Genomic DNA, 6440 nt, shown 5'->3' on the forward strand with positions numbered 1-6440 from the left:
ATTTCCCTGATGACAGCTGCATGTGGAGCCAAGATTCTAAAGGAGTTATATCGCCCTCTGGTGGTGGTTTGTGTTCAAAGACCAGTCATAGAATGCTTGTAGTTGTCACAGTACATTTTGATGTAATATACTGTTTCAGTGTATCATAATATGACAGCAATTCCATTCTATAAAAATCGATCTCTATTTTTTCATTGTAAGTCTATCTGGTTGGCAAAACAAAAACGTACTATGTACTATGTTGTAAATTATAGTTTAGAACCATTTCTATAAAAAAAAATGATGCTCTTCCCTCAACAGCCTGTGAAACAAAGGCCCAATGTAAAAGCACATGGTAAATTAAAACACGTACCTAACATCAATCACCAAAATAATGATCCAGAACCCTGAAACAACATTCACATTTAACATTTACATTTAGCATTTTATATTTATATTTAACATTTAGCATTGAGTGTTTATATTTGTATTTACCAATAACATTTAACATTTAGATTTTACATTCATATTGTTTTACAATTTTGCGTTAATGCAAAACATTATTCTTGGAAAAGTTATTGCATGAATGTTCGAAAAATATTGAAGTGCTTTTTTCCATTTGATAATGCTACCAAAACTGAGCAGGATTATAATGTGCAACATTTTGTATATTAAAAATGGCACCACATAGCCATCTTATGCAAAAACAAACATGGTAAAAAATAATATCCACAATGACAAAAGTAAGTCACAATGAATAATTTCAAACCCACGTTAAGAAAAAAAAAAGTTCTCTGCAAAATCTAAATAGTAAGAAAACAAATAAAAAATGCTATAAAAAAATAAAACACCTAATGGTATGACACAAAATACAAAGTGCATGCTTAGTGTTCCTGCCTTGAGTCAACTGGAACATGCACGACTGACAAACTCGCTGTACAAAGCTTTTCAAAGACCTTCCCATCACAAAGGCGAGCCTATGGCCCTCGCTCAGATCACAAATGGATAACATGACATTAATGAGCAGACCAAGAAGACGTTTCTTCTATGCAACACAAACACTGTTACACTGTTTGCTAGGAGCAGGTGACCCCTACTTCTTTTCAAAACGAGGAGACAAAAAAAGAAACAAAAAGATAAAGAAACAATAATTCAGCACAAGTACACGGTTTGCTGCGTGTATGGAGCTCTTGAGTGTTCCTTGTGTGATCTGTTGTCTGTTCCTCCAGGAGCCCTCAGGCCGAGTAGTCCGCGCGGGGCTTCTTATTCATCTTCATGTCGAACCTGTGTCTGTTCTTGTTTTTGCGCTTCTTGTGGCTGCCGTGGTGACTACCAGAGGAAGAGGAGGCGGCTTTCTGAGGCTTCAGGTCCTGGGCTGCCCCGTCACCGTCCTCCATGTCCTCCTGACTGGGCTCGTTCTCCTGGTTTTGGAGGTCCGGGGAAGTGTCACTTTTGGTTCCGCTGCCTGGCTCACCTGTAGCTTTCGCATGCATTGCAATGATGGATTTCTCATAAAAACAACACCATATTTATTATTATTATGTCATTTAAATAACATGTTCTTGACCTAGCTAAGAAGGTTAAAATTAAACTGGGCGCTCTTTATAGAATAAGATCTTGTTTTACTTTTGGAAACCGAATGGAAATAGTGCAATCAACAATTTTGTCAGTTCTTGACTATGGTGACATTGTTTACATGTATGCTGCACCCTCTACCTTAAAACTCCTGGACTCTGTTTACCATAGTGCTATTCGCTTTGTTACAGGAGACGATTTCAGGACACACCACTGTAACGTAAACAAGAATGTTGGTTGGTCCCCTATAGCAGACAGAAGGGAAAAGTGCCATATGGCCCCCTCCTTAAATTTAGGAATGCCCAAGACATACAGTAGAAGTACCACACAATAGATAAATATAAAAATACTTTATTTTGTATTTAAAAATGTAAAGATATAAATTATCTTTTTAAAACAGTCTTCTAATAAATGAACGGCGCCCCCCTCGAGATGATGGGATTTCCCGGGGACTCCCAATGACGTCAGTCACGGCCTCTCGAGCAAGCAGTCACATGAATCACAATAAAAAGGAAATAATCAAGGTTCAGCTGGTACAATAAAACAACGTAATGGGATTTGGATGGACCAGGTACTTCCCTTTACGCTGAGTATTGTGAGCGTTGGAATATTCGCCCGTTGATTTCTCGTGGTGTCTTTGATTCCTCGTCAGTGTCGTTTATTCGGTTCCGGTAACGGCAACAGCAGACCTCGGAAAATCAGGGCAAGGGATCAACACTCCGTTTAGCCACGAACACAGTTACAATACAATCTCCACACAGGAAGAAAAGCTTACGTTCCTTTGCTCGGGAACGTTGAGCATTGATTATCCAAATACAGCTCCCTGTGATGGCGTGTTCTGGCCTGCCTCCTCCGTGGCAGCCCGGTTTGGTTTGTTTCCTTTCCTTTTCCTTTTCCTTTCCTTTCCTTTCGTTCCGTCCGTCCGTCGGCCAGGTCGGTCGGTTTGTCACCTTCTCGTGGTCCCCACCGGGCACCCAGTATGTAGACACCTACCCCTTCTTATAGCCCTCCTCAGGGGCGTAGCACCAGATTCTGGGCCCTATGCAAAGTAGGTTCATAGGCCCCCCCCCCCCCCCCCCCCCCCCCAAAAAAAAAGAGTGCCACGCCCCCTCCCCCCTGACTGTGAAACGAGTGCTGATGTGGAATGATGGTGAGACAGAGGGATCACACAAGACTTAACTGATTTTTTTATTTTATTTTATTTATTTGCAGAATGATTAAAGGTAGCCTAACATCATAGGCCTGCATGAAAATACATAAAAAATAAAAATGCCATTTCAGAATTCCACATTAACAAACTACTTAATTTAGAATGAAAGATAATCAAAAAAATTACTCACTAGTCAATTTTCATTTAAAAAAAGAAAAGAAAACAGAAAGTGCTGAACACTGAAATTTACTACCTAGTAAGTGCCCACTGACGGGTCATCTTGGTGGCAAAATCATTAATGAGGTCCTTAAAGTCCAGTTCTCTTGCCAACTGACTTTCAATGGAGAGAAGGGCAAGGCTGTTCAATCTCTCCTGGCTCATTGTTGATCGCAAGTAACTTTTAACTAGTTTCAACTTGCTGAAAGCCCGCTCACCACCAGCAACAGTTACAGGTAAGGTACAGAAAATTCTTAATGCAATGCATACTTCTCCAAAAATGCTCTGTAGCTGCAGCTTATATATGGCATTAAGAAGCTGAAGAAGGGAAAGCTTGTGAGGAAATGTGGCATTATACACTGTGTTTAGGTGCAGCATCTCATTTTCAAATTCAACGGTGAGGTCTTTTGGGTAAGTTCTTGTCAGAGCCCGGGATGTTGCTTTAATTTGTTCTTCTGTCATATCCCCCAACCTCAACAGGGGTGCAAAAGATTTGCATATGGTGGCTGTAGTCTGGAACCTTACAGTCAGACCACTGATGATGCTATCAATTGCAACATAAAACACATTGTTTCTGAATGTCTTCTCTGCACTACACTCAGTCTCATCCTCTTCACTTCTTCTCTCATCAGGCATTAATTTCCTTTTCCGTTTCCGCTTGTCTTCTCTCTTAAACTGAGCAGGGATCTCCAAGGCTTGGGCTACTAAGGAGGCTTCAGTGAGAAGGGATTCCCATTCATCACGAATAGCCTGTATTTCCTCCAGTAGAGCCTTGATGTTCGCAGCTTGAATATCCAAAGAAATATCCCCTGTCTGAAGGATCAGGTTCCGATTTTCAATGCACTGTAGTAGCTTTACCGGCACAGTGAGTAGAACTACTGCATCAAAGGTCTTGAAATAATTGTTTAGGCCATTTGCCTCAGACTTGGCTTCACTTGTTAAGGCCTTAATATACTTCTGCATCCTCTCTCCCTCCTCGAAAAAAAATGGGCGGGCGGGGGCAGGCGGTTGATTCAGAAAAAATTGAACGTACTGGTCGGCCTTGCATACTACTCCGACGGCTATGCGTCCTAAAGCCTATTCAACGCCGGACCGCTGGGTGGGGTAACAACTGTTTGTCGAGCCCGTAGCTACCACATAACCTCTTTATTGGAAGTCATTGATTGTTTTTCCTCCCAACTGTCACTGACATGACACGGATACTGTGTCTGGACCTGTCGGGCAGGTGTCGTCACATGGGCCTTGGACACATGTAGCTCAGTCAACACTAGCATGTCTAATGCTTTATATTCACTTGAGTAGGCAAATGTATCTCCATCGTGGTGGTAATTTTTTTGTGAAAAACATAGTAGCGATTTATAACAAAACGATATGCTTATCTTTTATATTATACAGAAACTATTATAAAACGATCCAATAAAATGAATACGTTCTTATTTTCTTTGGTATTTTTGTCACATTCATATTTGCAATGATCGCTGGGTAACCTTAACGCTATGACAATGCACTCATTGGCCACGAGACGGTTGCCCTTGTCAAAAAGTGGTAACGTGAATTTGTCACTATGAAACAAAGCATGCACACTTCGAACAAAATTACCCCCCAAACTCTGAGGACAGGGCCAGAAAAATAAACCCACGGTATTCATCATACATCATACATCATACATCATGCAGTGTTATAGTTATATCAGACACACAGCAAGAACATGCATACCTCAACATACAGTTGTGGGACTGCGATTTCAACCATGAATATGTTGAATAACACATACATTAGCACACTTACTAATGATCCTCTGCCAGGCTCTCACACACGAAAAGTTGATTCCAAAACTCTCGAATTTAAGACAGAGTGGACTGACAAGTAGGCTATGCATTTGTGCTGCTTGTGGGCAGGACAAAACCGATGTGTTTAATCTGCAACGAGACGGTTGCCCTTGTCAAAAGTGTTAGCGTGAAACGTCACTATAAAACAAAGCATGCACACTTCGAACAGAAATACCCGTAGAACTATGAAGTAAGGGGCAGAAAAATAAACCCACTGCAGTCTTCATACCAATCCACATGCAGTGTTATAGTTATATCAGAAACACAACAAGAGAATGCATACACATACATGCCAATAAACATGATTCTGATACCTCAACATACAGTTGTGAGACTGCCTTTTCAACCATGAATATGATGAAAAACACATACAGGAGCACACTCACTTATTATCCTCTGCCTGGACACCTTTAATGCCCAATTTTCAAGAAGACGATCTTAGAGAAATCGTTGTGTGTGTGGTAGTCGTTTATTGTATAAATTCCTCCTCCCGGGAATCCTCACAACAGCGAATGATGGCAACTAACAGACAATGGTTGATGGTGGAGCTGGACTAGTTTGAGTTATAAGCAGAGGACGTGCTTGTAGCGATTTGAGCGACAACTACAACAACAACAGAACAGGATACAGGTGGTACGTACGTTTACTAGATTTTCCGCTAAATCAAGCGTTAGCGTATTCACAATAACTCTCAAAAGTGTGCTGCTAATGTAGCTAGCCGCGCTGCTAATAAGTACAACGTTGTCGTGCCGATTATGCTCTCACACGCCACCCTCATTGAGGCAAAAGTAATGTTTGACTCAAATGTCTTTCACTGCCGTTTTATTGAAAAAGTCAGTCATTCTAAATAGGTTCTACACATACATGAAATACATGTCCTATTTAATAGATGCAAAGTAATGCTGCCAGCATTACTCCGTAGCAAATTACGTTAGATGTCAGTTGAAGCTGGTTGGAGAAGGCACTTTCAACACCGAGCCACCAGCCAAGAGACCAACAGTGGTCGGGAGAAATGTACTTTTCGAGGGTTTATATAAAATACGGTAGCCTAATGCTGCATGCTGTGCAGCTTTGTAGTTTACCTAAGTCGTACTAAAACATTTTGACAGAAAACAGGAAATGTGAGGTCCTGACATGTGTGATTCCGGAAATTATGTTGTTTGGAAATGATGTCGTAAGCTGGCCAATCACAGCCAAGGGGGTCTCCGACACTCTCCGTCTCTTTAAGAAAAGTTAGAAAAAAGCGTTTGTCTCCGACCAGCTCTCCGACGGGTCGGATGGGCGGCAACACCTGGGTGAAGGTGTTACCAAGGCGTGCCAAAGTGTCCCTCTACGACCAAATCGGAGAGAATCGTAGAAGTGTAAAAATGCCTTTAGGTTGCATGTGTCTAATACACCTTCTAGTGCCACCAGAACAGAGGGTAAATGAGTGGCCACAACTCACACAGCCGCAATCCGTGCACCCCATCGAGTGTCAGACAGACGATGAAGAGAACATCCAGTTTCTTTCTTCAAGATTGCCCATCGCTCTGGACTAGCACTGAAGAAATTATACAGCCGATTAACATTACCAAAAAATGTTGCAACGTCCTGACATGATTCAGCTGCGTGTACATCCACCAAATTTAGTGTATGGGATGCACAGGGGGAGTATATCGCAAACGGATTCGCTTTAAGAATCTGAGCTTGCA

Source organism: Sprattus sprattus (assembly GCF_963457725.1).
Source record: "Sprattus sprattus genome assembly, chromosome: 10".
Taxonomy (NCBI): domain Eukaryota; kingdom Metazoa; phylum Chordata; class Actinopteri; order Clupeiformes; family Clupeidae; genus Sprattus; species Sprattus sprattus.